The following is a 20,000-nucleotide window of genomic DNA, read 5'->3' as shown; positions in this document are numbered from 1 at the left end:
ACACACACACACACACACACACACACACACACACACACACACACACATATATACAGAGGAAGGAATCACCTACCTACCTACACCAGAATCACCAGATTACCATATATCCTCTCTGCCCCCAACTTACTTGTTTTTCTGATAAGACCTAATCATTTTATTTGGTATCTGAAGGAACTTGTATTCACAATTAGAACATACCTAACATGTACTGTTATCAGGGGTGGTTATCAAAAATATTTTAAAAACTTTAACCAGACTCATCAAGTAAAAAAGAAAAAGGGCCCAAATAAATAAAATCAGAAATGAAAGAGAAGTTACAATCAACACTAAAGAAATAACAAAGGATCATAAGAAATTACTATGAACAATTATACACTAATAAAATGGACAACACAGAAGAAATGGATAAATTCCTAGAAATGTACAATCTCCCAAGACTGAATCAGAAAGAAATACAGAATATGAACAGACCAATTACCAGTAATGAAATTGAATCAGTAATAAAGAAAACTCCCAACAAACAAAAGTCCAGGATCAGATGGATTCACATGTGAATTCCACCAAACACTTAAAGAAGAATCAATGCCTATACTTCTCAAACTATTCTAAAAAGCTGAAGAAGAAGGAATGCTTCAGAAAGCATTCTACAAGGCCAGCATCACCCCGAAACCAAACCCCGACAAAGGTATCACAAGAAAAAGAAAAGTACAGGCCAGTATCACTGATGAACACAGCTGCAAAAATCCTTGACAATATATTAACAAACCGAATACAACAATACATTAAAATGATCATATAGCATGAACAAGTGGGATTTATCCCAGGGACACAACGATGGCTCAATATCTGCAAATCAATTTGCACAACACATGAACAAACTGAAGAATAAAAATCATATGATCATCTCCATAAATGCAGAGAAAGCTTTTGACGAAATTCAACATCCATTTACCATAAAAACTCTCAACAAAGTGGGTACAGAGGGAACATATCTCAACATAATAAAGGCCATATAAGACAATCCTACACCCAACATCTTACTCAACGGTGAAAAACTGAAAGCATTTCCTCTAAGATAAGGAACAAGACAAGGATGTGCACTTTTGCCGCTTTAATCCAACATGGTATTGGAAGTCCTAGCCATGGCAATCAGAGAAGAAAAGGAAATAAGAGGAATTCAAATTGGAAAAGAAGAAGTAAAACTGTCACTGTTTGCAGATGACATGATACTATACACAGAAATCCTAAAGACGTTACCAGAAAACTACTAGAGCTCATCAATGCATTTGGTAAAGTTGCAGGATACAAAATTAATATATAGACATCTGTTGTGTTTCTAACTATAAATAAAAAACTATCACGAGACTGAACCAGGAAGAAATAGAAAATATAAACAGACCAATCACAAGCACTGAAATTGAGACTGTGATTAAAAATCTTCCAACAAACAAAAGCCCAGGGCAAGACGGCTTCACAGGCGAATTCTATCAAACATTTAGAGAAGAGCTAACACCTATCTTTCTCAAACTCTTCCAAAATATAGCAGAGAGAGGAACACTTCCAAACTTGTTCTACGAGGCCACCATCACCCTGATACCAAAACCAGACAAAGATATCATAAAAAAAGAAAACTATAGGCCAATATCACTGATGAACATAGATGTAAAAATCCTCAACAAAATACTAGCAAACAGAATCTAACAGCACATTAAAAGGATGATACACCATGATCAAGTGGGGTTTACCCCAGGAATGCAAGGATTCTTCAACATACGCAAATCAATGTGATAAATCATATAAACAAATTGAAGGAGAAAAACCATATGATCGTTTCAATAAATGCAGAAAAAGCTTTCGACAAATTCAACACCCATTTATGATAAAAACCCTCCACAAAGTAGGCATAGAGGGAACTTACCTCAACATAATAAAGGCTATATATGACAAACCCACAGCCAACATCGTCCTCAATGGTGAAATACTGAAACCATTTCCACTAAGATCAGGAACAAGACAAGGTTGTCCACTCTCACCACTATTATTCAACATAGTTTTGGAAGTTTTAGCCACAGCAATCAGAGAAGAAAAAGAAATAAAAGGAATCCAAATCAGAAAAGAAGAAGTAAAACTGTTACTGTTTGCAGATCACACGATACTATACATAGAGAATCCTAAAGAGGCTACCAGAAAACTACTTGAGCTTATCAATGAATCTGGTAAAGAAGCAGGATACAAAATTAATGCACAGAAATCTCTGGCATTCCTATACACTAATGATGAAAATTCAGAAAGTGAAATTAAGAAAACACTCCCATTTACCACTGCAACAAAAAGAATAAAATACCTAGGAATAAACGTACCTAAGGGGGCAAAAGACCTGTATGCAGAAAATTATAAGACACTGATGAAAGAAATTAAAGATGATACAAACAGATGGAGAGATATACCATGTTCTTGGATTGGAAAAATCAATATTGTGAAAATGACTATACTACCTAAAGCAATCTACAGATTCAATGCAATCCCTATCAAACTACCAGTGGCATATTTCACAGAACTAGAACAAAAAATTTCACAATTTGTATGGAACCACAAAAGACCCCAAATAGCCAAAGCAGTCTTGAGAAAGAAAAACGGAGCTGGAGGAATCAGGCTCTCTGACTTCAGACTATATTACAAAGCTACAGTAATCAAGACAATATGGTACTGGCACAAAAACAGAAATATAGATCAATGGAACAGGATAGAAAGACCAGAGATAAACCCACGCACATATGGTCACCTAATTTATGACAAATGAGACAAGGATATACAATGGAGAAAAGACAGCCTCTTCAATAAGTGGTGCTGGGAAAACTGGACAGCTACATGTAAAAGAATGAAATTAGAACACTTCTAACATCTTACACAAAAATAAACTCAAAATTGATTAAAGACCTAAATATAAGGCCAGAGACTATAAAACTCTTAGAGGAAAATATACACAGAACACTCTATGACATAAATCACAGCAAGATCCTTTTTGATGCACCTCCTAGAGAAATGAAAATAAAAACAAAAATAAACAAATGGGACCTAATGAAACTTAAAAGCTTTTGCATAGCAAAGGAAACCATAAACAAGATGAAAAGACAACCCTCAGAATGGGAGAAAATATTTGCAAATGAAGCAACTGACAGAGGATTAATCTCCAAAATTTACAAGCAGCTCCTGCAACTCAATATCAAAAAAACAAACAACCCAATCCAAAAATGGGCAGAAGATCTAAATAGACATTCTCCAAAGAAGATATACAGATTGCCAACAAACACATGAAAGAATGCTCAATATCACTAATCATTAGAGAAATGCAAATCAAAACTACAAAGAAGTATCACCTCACACCAGTCAGAATGGTCATCATCAAAAAATCTACAAACAATAAATGTTGGAGAGGGTGTGGAGAAAAGGGAACCCTCTTACACTGTTGGTGGGAATGTAAATTGATATAGTCACTATGGACAACAGTATGAAGGTTCCTTAAAAAACTACAAATAGAACTACCATACAACCCAGCAATCCCACTACTGGGCATATACCTTGGAAAACCATAATTTAGAAAGAGTCATGTTCTACAATGTTCACTGAAGCACTATTTACAATAGCCAGAACATGGAAGCAACCTAAGTGTCCAACAACAGATGAATGGATAAGCAAGATTTGGCACATATATACAATGGAATATTACTCAGCCATAAAAGGAAACAAAATTGAGTTATTTGTAGTGAGGTGGATGGACCCAGAGTGTGTCATACAGAGTGAAGTAAGTCAGAAAGAGAAAAACATATACCATATGCTAACACATATATATGGAGTCTGAACAAAAAAAAAAGGTTCTGAAGAACCTAGGGGCAGGACAGGAATAAAGTCGCAGAGGTACAGAATGGACTTGAGGACACAGGGAGGGGAAGGGTAAGCTGGGACAAAGTGAGAGAGTGGCATGGACATATATATACTACCAAATGTAAAGTAGATAGCTAGTTGAAGTAGCCGCATAGCACAGGGAGATCAGCTTAGTGTTTGTGACCACCTAGAGAGGTGCGATAGGGAGAGTGGGAGGGAGATGCAAGAGGCAGGAGATATGGTGATATATGTATATGTACAGCTGATTCACTCTGCTATAAAGCAGAAACTAACACACCATTGTAAAGCAATTATACTCCAATAGAGATGTTAAAAAAAAAACCTATCAGAACGAGAAATTAAGAAAACAATTCCATTTACAATCGCATCAAAAAGAATAAAATACTTGGGAATAAATCTAACTAAGGAGGTTTAAAAAACAAAAAAACCTGTATTTGGAAAACTATAAGACACTGATAAAAGAAACTGAAGATGACACAAACAAATGGAAAAATATACCATGCTCATGGATTAGAAGAATATTGTTAAAATGGCCATACTAACCCAAGGCAATCTACAGATTCAATGCAATTCCTATCAAAATAGCAATGGCATTTTTCACTTAACTAGAACAAAAACTTCTAAAATTTGTAAGGAAACACAAAAGACTCCAAAGCAGTCTTGAGAACGAAGAAAAAAAGCTAGAGGTATCATGCTCCCTGATTTCAAACTATGGTAGAAAGTTACACTAATTAAAACAGTATGGTCCTGGCATAAAAAAAGATATAGATCAATGTAACAGAATAGAGAGCCCAGAAATAAACCCACACTTATATGGTAACTTATTCTATCACAAAAGAGGGAAGAATATACAATGGGGAAAAGAAAGCCTCTGCAGTAAACAGTGTTGAAAACACTGGACAACTAAGTGCAAAAAAATGAAACTGGACACCTTTCTCACACCATACACTCAAAATGGATTAAAGACTTAAATGTAAGAGCTAAATCCATAAAACTTGTGGAAGAAAACATAGGCAGTATGCTCTTTGACTTCAGTCTTAGCAATATTTTTTTGGATGTCTCCTCAGATGAGGGAAAGAAAAGCAAAAGTAAACAAATGGAACTATACCAAACTAAAAAGCTTTTGCATAGTGAAGGAAACTAGCAACAAAACAAAGTGGCAGCCTACTTGAATGGGAGAAGATATTTGCAAATTATATATCTGATATGGGTTAATATCCAAAATATACAAAGAACTAAAACAACTCAACATTGAAAAATAACAATCTGGTTAAAAAATGAGCAGTACAACTGAACTTACATTTTTCCAAAGACGACATAAAAATGACAAACAGACACATAAAAAGATATAATCACTAGTCATCAGGAAAATGCAAATAAAACCCACAGTGACATATCACCTCACACCTGTCAGAACAGCTATTATTAAAAAGAGAACAAATAATTGTTGGTAAGGATGTGGAGAAAAGGGAACCCTCCTGCGTCATTGATGGGAATGTAAACTGGTCTAGCCACTATGGAAAACAGTATAGAAAACAGTTCCTCAAAAATATTAACAATTTAACTACCATACGATCCAGCAATTCCACTTCTAAGTATTTTCCTACAGGACACAAAAACACTAATTTGAAAAGATATATGCACCCCCATGTTCACTGCAGCATTATTTACAATAGCAAAGATATGGAAGCAACCAAAGTGCCCATCAATAGATGAATGAATAAAGATGTGGCATGCGCGCGCACGCACACACACACACACACACAATGGGATACTACTCAGCCATAAAAAAGAATGAAATCTTGTCATTTGCGACAACATACACGGATCTAGAGAGTATTATGCTAAATAAAATAAGTCAGAGAAAGACAAATACTGTATGATTTCCCTCATATGTGAAATGTAAAAAAACAAAATAAAGGAACAAACATAACAAAACAGAAACAGATTAACAAGTACAGAGAACAAACTGGTGGTTGCCAGCGTGGAGGGGGGTTGGTGGATGAGTGAAACAGGTAAGGGAGACTAAGAGGTACAGACTTCCAGTTATAAAATAAATGAATCATGGGATTGTAATATTCAGCACAGGAATATAATCAATAATATAATAACTTTGTATGTGACAGATGTTAACTAGACTTATCATGGTGATCATTTTGTAATGTATGAAAATATCAAATCACTATGTTGAACACCTGAAACCAATGTAATACTGTAAGTCAATTATACTTCAATAAAAAACAAATTTAACAACAGGCATAGGCACCAAGCTATCATAAAAAATCATACAGCTATACCATTACATATCTGATTGTCCCTGTTTTTAGTATACCCTTGGCCATAAAAGTGCAGAGCAAAAATAACATAAGTGAGTAAAAAATCATGAAATGGTTTATTAAAATGAAGAACAGAGTAGAATAAGGACTTCTAAAGAGCCTAGAAAAATAAGACTACTTACTCAACAATGGTCTAATGCAATAACCGGTCAGAATAAGAAATTTGGGATTTCAGAACCACCAACAAGGATTCTCACACAATTAGTTATAAATAAACCCAGCAATGGCTTACATACCCTGGTGCTGTATATCACACCTCAGTGCATTAGAAATGCCACGGCAGCTCCTTCCCCTGTTTCCGTACCCTTCCCCACAACTTACTGCGGAACACACACGATGAAAAACTAAGATTTCAAATTTAGTACTAGGTTAATACTTAGTAGCAAGCTTTTCCCCGGAAACAGTCATTCCTGAAATTTAGTTATAGACTTATAAGATTACATAAACTGTATTTTGGAAAAATCACTTTCTTAATGACAAATCAATTCTTAATGATTCATGGAAGCTAACTCTAAATACTTTCGTATCTAAAATATTGACTGACCTTTTCTGATAACCCTGGATTAGTTAAGCCAATGTGGTCCCTCAGAAAAATAATATTTCTGTGTTCATTCTACTTCCTGGTTATAGTTTCCTTAATCAAACAAAAAAAAATAATATCTAGTTTTTAGAAACGATAATATACCTCAAAAACTAGTTAAGATGGATGCAGAAGTAACCACACCTGGTAGTCTGTTAATAATGTAGTACACTTAATCAGTAGAGATAGTAAACAAAATGGCAAGGAAAGCAGTACTTGGAGTGTTGGTTTTAAAGGCTGTATGGAGGGGAACGATCAGACTTAGCCAGCTGTCCTAAGCCAGACAGAGACCTCCATGTTAATGTAGGATCACTGCAATTTGTAGACAAAAGGCATTTTTTCATTTGTCCACATGGTTGGTTCCTGCAGGTTCCATTTTTGCTGTGCTTCATTATTAAGAAGGCTTTTGTTATCCAGTCTTTTCTATACCAACCTCCTGTCTGCATCAAATCCTCATTTTAAATACACTTTAATGCATTCAAATAAACTACAGGAAAAACAAAAACAAAACCCCCCCAAAAACATCATGATTCAGAGAATTGAAAGATTAAAAAGGTACACTTAGCATACAAACTCAAAATGATCATTATTCAGGAAGAAAAGGTTGTAAAAACCATGTACAAGAGAAAGAGGATTGAAATACACAAAAATATCACATCATTTTCACGACCCTTCCTTCGTTCCAAATCTTTCCTAAGTCTTCTCCCTTCTCACCAAGCAGCCTAATCAACTTAATTTTCCTTGCAATGCCAGACAACTTCCCTCACGTATCAATACCTCTTGACCTTGGAAGCGCTCCTGAATAAAGCTTGAGAACGAGGTGCTTGCAATGGCATATCTGACAGGGAAAAATGACTCTTTATTGCTGATTAATATAAAGGAGGGCCTCTGAGCATGGAACTATGCATTTCTAAGGGCGCTATTTGCAAAATTCTTCTAGAGTACTCTGGCAAAGCTGTTCCAAGAATTCTGTACTCTTTTAGGAATACCATGTAATGCAGTAGAAACAGCAATTAATTTAAGACAAGGAGAACTGGACCTGCATTTTGGTTCTGCCATAGTACTGTCCAACCCTCTTAGAAATTCAATTTCTTCAACTATAAAACAGATAATCTTAAGTACTGCATAGAATTTTTATGAGACTCAAAGAAAACACAGTAACGTACCTAACCAAAAAAGATCTGGCATATTTTAGGCACCAAACAAATAAGTGGCAGTTTTTCTTATTAAGACGTTGTAACCTAAATTTCTTTACAATTAAAGGGCAGTTTTCTCAAGTATGACTGTACTACTGTATTATTTTCATCACCAGATTTATGATCTTATAAAATTGATTAAAAACATAATGTAGACTCTCCAGATTAAGACTTAAATTTTATCTTAACTGTAACTCTTTCCTAGAAAATGAAGTAGCTTTTCTTATGGCAGTTGCTAGTGTTGACATTTTTTGCTCTCAAAGTAGAAGCAAGAAATATAACTAAGGCAACACTAATGACATACAACCTTAGAACCAAATACACTTGAATGACAGCTGGTACAGGGCATTCTATAAGCGCATGAGTACCTGTGAGAAACCAGAAACCAAGGAAATGAAATGCTTAAGAGAGGACTAGAAAAGTAGGGGTTGGGTTGGGACAGGATGAGAGGATTTAGATAAATGGAAGAGAGAGGACAAGGCAATATAGACATATAAGGAACAACGATGAGCACAAGTTCAAAGGTAAAAATAGGAATAGGATGGGACAGTGAAGAAACTTTTCTAATGGATGTTTTGTGCTTAAAAAAAAACAACAAACAGAAATAAGGTTGGACAAGTAGCATTATTCTAGATTCTTGAAAATCTTGAACACAGGCAACAGTTTAGATATGATGCCTAAGATCAAATACACAAGGAAAAAGGAATCATTAAAGAAGCAGATAGAGGAGTAACAATTAAAAATCATGTCTAAGATTATACTTATTTTAAAGGTTGACCTCTTAATTAATTACTACTAAATTTAATTCTGAGCTAACCTTTGAATCAGTTCTTCTATTATACTTTTTTCTATAATTGGAATTGGATTTTTTAAAGGATCATATTTAATAATGAGGGCAAAATATAATTTTTTTTTTTACTAGACAAAGGTATCTGAAGTGAAAAAGTTAAAATAATTGACAAGTTCACATAATACATTTATCAAATTTTCCCGATTTTTAACGAGGGCCAAATATACAAGTTGGAGTTACATGCAAATATTGAGTTTGAAAGAAACTTTTCTGGATCAATCAAAGGCAATAGTAATAAGCAATGTTTCACTCTATCTGAATTCCTCTGAAAAATGATTAAGGACATAAAGGGATTAGAAGTAATCTATGGGAGTGGGGGTAAAAGAAGAAACAGGAATGGGGAGACGAAGTGCATAAGTGAATGAAAAGAGACAAATATAGGAGATATTTGAAAAAAAGTATTGTTGTTTGATGAATAATTAGAAAAAAAGATAGGTTGATAAAATCTAATTTGTTAAATTCAACAAATATTTACAAAGCAAATACAATAAGGGGGAAAAAACTCAAAAACTGTTATCTTACAGCACTTTACTACGCATGAATTCCATGAGTAGTGTGTTAAAAATGGAGGTTCTGGAGCTTCTGGCTTGGAGATACATGGAAGTGATGAGAAGATGGCTTGCGCAGAGAGGGCACAGAAGCCCCATGCCTTATACCCCCACCAATACCTTTCCCTATGCATCTTTTCCACTTGGCTGTTCCTGAGTTGTATCCTTTATCATACATTGATAAACATTTGGTCAAATTAGGCTGATTAAACGTAAGGATGTGCGGCCTTTTGGGAGATAGATCTTTGACTTAAAGCTCTGATGAGCTTTAAGATCCTGATTTTCCACAAGCAACAGAAGAATGTTCTAGCCTTTATTTCTGCCACTGAGGAGATCAACAAGAACCCCAGCCTACTACCGAATGCTTCCCTTACAGTCGGTCTTTAGAGCTTCCAAAGTGATCAACTTCCAAAGGAACCCTGGAAAGCCTCCTTATGTGGCTCTTGGAAGGGTTTGAGATAGTACCTAATTACTCCTGTGAAATGAAGAACAGGTCTGTGGTGGTCACTGTTAGAAACACTTTAAAAACACTTTTTTTCCCCCTTCCCAGATGAAAACACTATTGGATCTCTATAAATTTCCACAAGGCTGATTATGTAGGGAATGGAAATCTGCTTCTTTCATGTAATTCTAGGCTTTTTAATAAAATGAAAGAGAATTATGCATCCCATAAAAAAAAACAACAACAAAAAATGGAGCTTCCTGGGTCTCTCCCTCAAACTCTGGCTTAGTAAGTTTGGGGTTTAGAAATTTGCATTTTTAATACATAACTCAGGTAATTAGTAATTCTGAAGTAGATGATCAGTAGACCATACTTTGAAAAACACTAGTATAGATAATGGAAACTCTCTATAAATGCTGAACTCAAAGAAAGGAGAAATCTGCATCTTTCTACTTTTGGTCAGGGGGCTGGTGAGAGGGAAGTAGAGAGAAAAGATTTACTTGTTTGTCTGTTTGTTTGTTTTAATTTACTGAGTGCCTATTTACCAGATCCCATGCAAGGCCAACATAATACCAAGATAAATAGGACAAGACTTCTTAACCTATGAAAGCTTTTGAGTTCAACGAGAATGATTATACATGTAAAGGTTATTCGTAATACTTTTACAAACCTATATAAATTTATTTGGTTAAAAGATATTATATTCAGTACTGGTATTTGAATTACACAAGTGGCTCACAGAAATTGAGAAGTAAAGTTAACTTCCCAAATGGAAATCTATGAGAATTTAAAAGAAATAAAATGGAATGGGAAACAATATTGGGTTGTTACCTATACTAGTATAGTTTACATACACTAGTAATTGTCTTATTCTTCTCTTTCCTTTCAGTCTCCTATTCCCATATTTTAAACTAGTCCATGAAAGTGTAAAGTACATGAAATCAGCACAACTTCACAGAATACAGTTTTGAACTCTTTGCCTACTTTTTCAAGTGACATTATACCCCCAAAGGGTTCAAGTAAATCTGAGGTAAAGAGTTTTTTGAATAATGAAAATTATTCAAAAAATGTTGACCTTTACTGTATGCAGAGCCACAAGTTCTTGAACATTACACATTTAAAGATATTTACTGTTTATGAAGTGATGGGTAAAAAAAGATAAGAGCTGTTTTTATAGGGTAACTCTGTAAGATTTAGAGATAAGGAAAAATACAATGGACTTCCTTATGAATCAGGAGCTCCCTGTCACCAAAAGTGTTCAAAAAGTTTGAAGGGTACTCCATTAGGAATATGATATAAATCATTTCAACGATGGGCAAAAGGTACAGCTAGATCAATCAAATGGCAGTCATCCGCTCAAAGAACGCGCCACTACTTTTGTGGCTACAAAACCCAGCACTGTACCTTAAAGGGCTTCCAGTCTAATGACATTACAATATGTAACAAACAGAGGTGCAGGAAAGGGTAACTAGGCACAGTGAGCAGCAAAGTCAAAGGCACAAAGGTTAAAATTCAAAAAAACAAACAAAAACTCCATCAGGGGTGTTTGAGGATCTTTAAGCAGTTCAGTGTTGCTGAGGTATAAAATAATGCCTATGCAAGTGGTACGTGACCATACTGGAGAGGTAGGTGGCGGGCCTGATGAAGGAGGGTGTTGTTAGATGTCACATCAAGAAGCTTAGATTTTATTCTGTAAGCACTGGGACTCCACTGAAGGAGTTTAAGCAGCGCAGGGTAAATGAGCCTGGGACTACTGAGAAGTAACTGCAGGGAATGATGAAAGCCTGAATTAGTGGTGTCAGAGTAGCAGGGGTAGAAATGGATGATGGATTCAAGATATGTTAAAAAGAAAATGGGATCGCATTTGTGCTTAGATCACATACCAAAACTTAAGATTCCAGTTTTTAATGGTTAAAACTTTGTACTTGAATAAATTTGATTTTGAATTTATAAAATGCCAAAGAATAGGACTGTGCTTAATAAAATTAAAAAAAATCAATCCAACATTTCCTGTGATAGTAAATCATAGCAATAGCCTATATTATTGGAATTTCTACAGCAATTCATAAGTAGAATGCCAAATTGGCATGAATGTGTGTCTTCACACCTGTCAGCTGCATAAAATAAATCTGGCAAATTTTTATAGAAACACCCAATATTTGAGATTAAATAATCAAAAAGTTCCTAATGGTTAAGGTCAGATCACATCACAATTTCTGGATAGCCTAAATATTTTCCTCACACTTTTAAAATTCTTGCCTCTGGCTAAATGTATATTGAGACTTTCATTAGAAAACTAATTTCAAATAGATGATTCCATTGCCACTACCAATTCAGATACTGGATTGCCTTTTGTAATTGAGATTACTTTTGTCACTAGATTGAATGATTACATGTGATATGGGGGGGTGGTGGTTACGGATGGATATATACTGTAAATCATATTTTGAAAAAGTAATCATCTCTAAAATGTTACAAGAAATAAAACATCTATTTACTCTTAACATAGTTCTGAAATATGCTGACAATAACACAGTTCTGAAATATGCTGACAATACACAAGTTTAAAGAGCAAGAACAGAAGTCTATGATAACTGATTATTAAAAACTCCTTATATTTATTTATATCTGTAGACGTAATTCGAGTCTTAAAAACTAGAAAGCTGAGCTTAGAGATGGAGAAACCTGGAAAGAGTACTGCTCCTGTGCTTACAACAAGAGCTAGACAACCTCAAATTAATGACATTTCTTGAAACTACTAGAGAACTGCGTCACAGTCACAATAAGCGAAAATGAGAAGAAACTGGCAGCTGCAGGGAGAGACAATACCAGAGTATTTGCTTACCTGGCACAGAAATAGTTGGATAAGCCAGTAGGGAGATTAATGTTTAAGAAAATGCTACAGGGTAGCTAGCATGAGCACGTGAGGCCCCTGCTGCTGTAAACAGTGTGTGTGCATGGGGCGGGGGCGCAGGTGGTAGAATACTCTTCAAACTTTTCCTCCATGAACCCCACCAGGGAAGGCTGGAGAGAATCCTGAGAAACCTCATGTGGTGTTGGCTGGAGGAAGGGACTAGCGACCCTCTCCAAAACCACCCTGGTGCACATCTACTATGTCTCTACCATGTCCTACTTGTTTTGAGAGGAACGAAAATGGAACTTTATGTACTTAAACAGAAAAAAGAATCTTACTGAAAAATATGTGTGTTAACTGGTCATGCAAAATGTACAGTTACTGTATTTTCTTAACCATTGACCTACTAAGTTTCCCAAGGAAGGATCTTTTGTTTCAAGATTATTACATCAAAAAACTCACATGATAATGCAAAGCAGTTAGCAAGGCAATTATGCACAGAACAATAAATGATTTTCCATTTACAAAAACAGCGAGTATATAAAAAAGCCAATATATATAAATAGCTCAACATCCTGTTTTGTTACTTTTTACCTATATAATAACACAAGCATTTCATTTCACATTCTTTTTTTTATATTCCCTATAAACACTCACAGAATCTATCACCAGGCATACTGAATCAACAGACTGTAAGACAGGACACAAATGATAGATTCAGTCCTTTTATTTCAAATTCAGATATTTCACTATAAACGATTCTTCCTACAAAGCTCCTGTTAAAACATGCTTTATATTTTTTCAAAGTTATATTGATAACCCTTGGCATAACCCTATAAAATATACCTTTAAAGATAGCTAATTGAGGTTGAAACTTATTTTCACAAACACATTTAATATCTTAGATGGGAAAAAAAGATATTTTTATGGTCTTATTTACCTGCTCTTGCTTTTTATTTGTGAGATTATGCAGATTATTAGCAATTTTTATGGAGTTACTTTTTAACTATGTATTAGAACTCTTCTGTTCTATACGTAACATTATGTACCGTGCATAAACGTAATGTCATGTGAATTAAAATGCTTGTTCACAGCCAAAAAGCTCATTTGAGTTTTACAACAGGCAATAAATCTGGTGTTACCTACTTTTATACAAGATGAGGAAACAAACAGAGGCAAAGTGATAAGGTTTCTCTCTCTCTCATAAAATAATAGATAACACAAATCTAGATTGGAAGAGGTAGAGGAAAAGAATAAAAGAATTAAAATAAAGAGCTTCTATACAATTATTCTGTGACTTTTTCTTTAAGTCTGTCAAGATATATAAAAATTAATGTAAACTTCATACTAAGTGAATTAAGTCAGGGAAAGACAAATATCATATGATATCACTTATATGTGGAATCTAAAAAAATGATACTGAGATAGGAGGTAGATGGGGCCCTGGGCTGGACAGCTGGAGTTTGTCGAGCGGAGTAAATTGGAGCTTTGTTTTCCCTGACACTCCAAAGACAAAGTTAGGCCCCGAGCTGAGCTCTGCTAGAGTAAAGAGATAAGACGACCACATCTATTACCTCCCCAACTGCACACGCACAGAAAAGCTCCTCAGGGGTCAAAAAGGGAGGGGCACGACCCCATAATAAATGTTGTCAAATCTCCCACAGGCCTCTGCCCTGAAATCCATCTTGGCAAAAAGATGTGCATGCATGTTGGAGAGATTTCTAGGGCAGGTCAGGTGTGAAAAAAGAAACAAGATAACTGGCCAAAGGTAAACAAAGACCTGGAAGAACTGCCCTATATAAATGATTTAACCCCCTCTTTACTGCGCTCCTCATTAGGGAGGACACCCACACCCTTTCTCTCTGGGTGTGTATTTCTGCCTTGCTTCTATCTTAAATAAATAAACTGTTTCTCTGTGTGCTCTCCCGCATGTTATGCTGTATCTCTAATAATAAACTTTGTACCTGTTTTTGCAGTTTTTGCCTCTTTGAGGAATTCAGTTTTCAAATGGGCAAGAGCCGGGGGAACTTTGCTTCCAGCCTCTAGCCCCTGGTGATCTAGCAGCTAGGATTCCTGGTTTTTTCAGCCAGGCTACCCAGGTACAATTTCTGGGCAGGGAACTAAGACCCTGCTTCAAGACCACTTGCTGCTGTCTCTTCGAGATCAATACAGATAAACATTCACAAAACATAAATAGACTCACAGAGAACAAATCTGTGGTTACCAAATGGGAAGGGAGGGGAGGGTAAATTGGGAATTTGAATTTAACAGAGACACACTACAAACTAGTATATATAAAATAGATAAACAACAAGAACCTACTGCATAGTACAGGGAACTATAGTCAATATCTTGTAATAATCTATAATGGAAAAGAATCTGAAAAGGAATACATATATATATATATGTATATACACACACACATATACATATATATGTGTAACAATCACTTTGCTATATACCTGAAACACTGCAAATCAACTATATTTCAATACAACTTTTTAAAAAAATAATGTAAACTTCAAAGTGAGGGCAGAAAAAATATTTATAATTTTTAATAACTGGTATTGCTAGTACAATTTAATTCACAGCCCTATCAAGACAACTTGCCAGACTACATTTTTTCAGCACTGTTTTTTTTTTTTTTTTTTTTTGCGATACGCGGGCCTCTCACTGTTGTGGCCTCTCCTGTTGCGGAGCACAGGCTCCGGACGCGCAGGCTCAGCGGCCATGGCTCACGGGCCCAGCCGCTCCGCGGCATGTGGGATCTTCCCGGACCGGGGCACGAACCTGTGTCCCCTGCATCGGCAGGCAGACTCTCAACCACTGCGCACCAGGGAAGCTCAGCACTGATGTTTAATTACTAATGTTTTGATCCCTTTTTGGAACCCAATAAAAGGAATAAACTCTCTTTTTAGAAAAATAATTACATGGACATGACAAACTTTTTCATACGCTTTTAGTGGGACCTGAAGATCCTTGTGGGGTGGGTTCCATGAATTCAAAGTCAGTTTTTCATATTCTTTTAGCTTTTCACATGCTTTTAGTGGGACCTGAAGATCCTTGTGGGGTGGGTTCCATGAATCCAAAGTTAAGAGTTTTGTACTAGAGGAACTGAAAAGCCCCAAAGGACCATAAACAGTAATCAAATGTGGTAACTGCTAATCTGATATACACACTTGATTTAATAAGGAGCTTTAAGAAAAAAGCTCAGTCCTGGAAAACTAGTCAATTGTATCAACTAACTCAGCACTAGTCTGAAGTGTCAGAATTACCACTCATTCTATCCCTTTTAGTATTTCAATATTAACAGAGCAGTGAGAAGGGTGCTAACTCAAGAAAATATTTAAAGACTATTAGTTATATGTACAAAACGTGAACACTTCTGCATCTGTGCTTTCATTTTACACATAGGTTAAGTTGTACAATCAAAACTTCAGAGCAACGTTAGAAAGGAAAACAACATCAATCTATGATTTTTCCATTTCATAATAATCCTTTAAGATACTAAGTGATTAGAACAGAAACTCTTCATTAGAGGAACATGACAGAAGCAGAGGTTATTAAGGTGCAATATAAACTAAAATATAACACTTTCTATTAATCTGTGGCAGTAAGAGTCTATCAGAACATTCACTGATATTTTTTGCCAATTAATGCAAAAAATAATGCAGTAATTACAGTAACAGAAATATCACATTAAGAGTTAATTAGTAAAGAACATGGGAACAAACGATGTTCAAAACATTTTAGAGAGGTTTTTTTTAATGACATATTTATTTTTCTTTCTACTGTTATTTGTAAAATATTCATATGTAAGAGCTATAGTCCTTGGAAGGTGTTGCAATTCACTCAATAAGAATTTCTAAAAATAGTCAAAATTCATTTTTTCTTTGAAAACTGCCTTTAGTAAACTTTTGCCCCATCTTCTCAACATCAAGAAAGTTTCTATTCTGATGTGAGTTATGTCCAACTGTCAGAGGATTTCTTTCCTTGGGGTTAAAGGACACCCTGGAATTGGAAGCAGTTATTTCATTTGTGAGTTTAAGAGCTGAATCAAGAGAGAAATAATGCAAACCAAAGAGTTTCTCAGACAGTTTGCTACACATGACATAAAACAAAGTTTGATTTGTTGGTTGACTTACATATAAACAATATGATCTTACTATAAGCATATTTGGTCTTACAAATGGCCACTGGGAAACAGAAATCTAGTATACAACTCCTTCAAATTAAACAGGGAAATGAAATTCAAACATGTTAAGTGACTTACCTAAAATGAAAAAAGCTAATTAATTGCTATAAACCTAGAGGCATCATCCCTTTAATGAAACAGTAGATCTTGCCAATTTAAGCTCAAACCTATCTTCCAAATTCTTGAACCGAAAGGAAAACCCTGTCAGCAGTGCCGTTCTATTCTAGCCTACGGTATGCACTTCTGCTAGCACTACCTTTGTGGGTATTTTTTAAACTAAACTAAAACTACAAATAAAAAAATTGAAGTCAGTCACTCTTCTACAGTCCTTTACAATTGCACAGATAAGATTCAAGGTTCTTAACAGAGTCTAGAATGACCCTTAAAAATCACTCCTCCTAATCTACCATTTCTCACTTCATTCCATTTATGTCGTTAAGTACTAGCAGTCTCCAAACACACTGCACTCTTCCATATTCTCAAGCTTTTGCACATGCTGTTCCCTCTGTCTAGAAATACCTGGAATAGATTTGGATAACTTATGCAAATAGTAATAAGCAAGATACTGAAACAGGATAGATACCCAAATGTTAATTTCCCAAATTTTACACATTAATTTATTACTCACAGTAGCTACCATTTATTTACTATATGCAAATGTTCCATGTGCATGATCTCATTTGTTTCCTAACAACACTTTAAATATTCATATTAACCCACTGCAAAAATGAAGAGGTAGACTCAGAGACGGTAAGGAATTTTCCTAAGGTATCATAACTAGTGACAAAACCAAGGTTTATACCTAGAGATCAGATCTCAAAGACTGAGCTACATGAAAATATAAACATATACACATGAATCATCTCTCTTTTTCCTACCATCATCTCCCCTCCCTAAAAACCAGTGTTAGCACAGTTAAAGGAAATTGCAGTTTAAAAATTGGCCTTTTTTTGGAAATCAAAATAATAATAGATATTAAAAGCTAAAAAAATATCTGAACACTTTGTTCCAGTTTTTTCCCTCCACTTATGGGATTTTATATTACAAATATAATATTACCAGATAAAAGCGGAAAAACAATATGTCTGAAAACAGCACAAACTTAGAATTGAGAAAAAAATCAGAGGTAGTCTAAGTGTTTAATAATAACAGACAAATAGTAATTGATAGTATATATAAATGCTTTCTACTAATATTATGATGCAAGGTGAGAAAATGCTTAGATGTAGTTAGATGTAAAAAGCTAGATACAAAATATACCTGTACATACTGTAAAATTAAAATTGTAGGCTGAAAACTGAAAGGACAACATCAAAACGTTAACTGCAGTTCTGTTCAGGTGGTAGAATTACAGGTCGTTTCCCTATTCTCTATTTTGTAGAAGTTTTGATTAGTGGAGAAATACATAACACTGTGAAGCAAAGATGTTAAGGGCTAAGAAAGGTCATTAGGTTTCTTGAATAAGATATAACTGGATTTGGAGGGTCCAAGTGCTGAAAATGTTTCTGCTTTGTCAGACATTACTTTATACATTACAACAGGCTGAGAAGGAAGCTTGTAGTTTTTTTGACTCTACTGATATATAACTTGTATATTTTAACAAGAATAATAAAAGAAAACTGCACAGGGGCTTCCCTGGTGGCGCAGTGGTTAAGAGTCCACCTGCCGATGCAGGTGACACGGGTTCGTGCCCCAGTCCGGGAAGATCCCACATGCCGCGGAGCACCTGGGCCCGTGAGCCATGGCCGCGGAGCCTGCGCGTCCGGAGCCTGTGCTCCGCAACGGGAGAGGCCACAACAGTGAGAGGCCCGCGTACCGGAAATAAAAACCCCAAAAAACCCAGAAAACTGCACAGTAATTCAAACGCAAATTGTTCATGCAAAGAACAAAAAAAACCTCATGCTTATTTTAAAAAGTAATTGCCACTTATCAATTAGTAAGAAACATGGCACCTAAACTATGAGAGAATCTCTTCCTAAAGGTTTATTCGCATCTATTCCGAGCCAATAGTTTCACTCTTAACTTAGGTTGATGAAAACCCTTACATCTAAAAAACAGGGCGTAAAAAGCTCAAAAGTAACTTATGTTTTTGATAAACCTCATCCAATAGAAAAAATACACCTTCCAACAATTTACTAATATTATCAACAAAACAAAATCTTTCCCCCACATTAGTTGTATTAAATGAGTACGTTGAAAGTTAATGACATTTACACAAAGACTAACAAAAAAACCAAAACCCCAAAACTTCCAAGTTATTAACCTTGAACAGTGATCTTTTTCTCCATATCCCTAAAATAATGATTTGGAAAGGATAAAGTGAAAAGGAAAAAGAGAAATAAGTAAAAGCACACACTAAATATATAGAACAACACACACTGGTCAAAATTAAGTGGTTTTCTTCACTCTGCTTCATTACAGAATGACTGAAAACTGATTTTTAAAAATGATGAGTACTCTGATGGAGAATATAAAATCTACAGGGTAACCAGGCTTTTCCCTACCAATAAGACCAGTGAAATCCCCAAAAGGAACCTACAATTTGTTTTGCTATCAATAACTTATCCTTTCCATTACTGAAGAGAAACATAGTTGTCAGATCTTTAAAATCCCGCAAAATGTAAAAGGCATAGAATTAAAAGGTCTTAACCCTTTATAAAACAGAAACTTTGAGGAAATGAAAATATTCCTTAGAGATTCCTTATTGAAATTTGAAGTTCCAAGGCTAACTTATTAATTGGAAGAGGCATAAAGCCTCTTATATTTTATTCTTTTCAAAATATAAGATAAAAATATTTTCAAATGTAAATACCCAAATAAATCTCTAGATCAATTATCCATTCTTATTAGTTGACATTTTGGATTACTCTGAACCACTACAGTCTTCCGTTAGTACAAACATCAAGGATTATCATCTGAACTACAAATTTGGTTAGTAAAACATTATAAGGGCTCATGAGTATGATTTGTGAAACTTAAATGACTCTTGGCTGCTAAAAATAGGGATTATATATATTCAGTTACATATTTCAAACTAGACAAAGATATTTAGATACTCTGGCACGAAATAAAGTATTTTAATTCTTATTTACCAGG

The 20,000-nt window shown here is 35.2% G+C and overlaps 1 protein-coding gene and 1 non-coding gene across 8 annotated transcripts in view; both read right to left on the bottom strand.

The window, feature by feature from the left end:
- The window catches only part of COP1 (COP1 E3 ubiquitin ligase), a 272,596-nt gene that overhangs the window by 31,383 nt on the left and 221,213 nt on the right, over positions 1-20,000 (bottom strand). The gene's annotated exons all lie outside the window — the stretch shown is intronic.
- On the bottom strand, positions 7,056-7,196 carry LOC113609313 (small Cajal body-specific RNA 3). The gene has a single exon (XR_003428596.1).

Source organism: Aethalodelphis obliquidens, unplaced genomic scaffold, assembly GCF_003676395.1.
Source record: "Aethalodelphis obliquidens isolate GAN/ISIS:26980383/991018 unplaced genomic scaffold, ASM367639v1 scaffold55, whole genome shotgun sequence".
NCBI lineage: Eukaryota > Metazoa > Chordata > Mammalia > Artiodactyla > Delphinidae > Aethalodelphis > Aethalodelphis obliquidens.
Note: the sequence above shows the minus strand (reverse complement) of the source record. Positions and strands in the feature narration are given on the sequence as shown.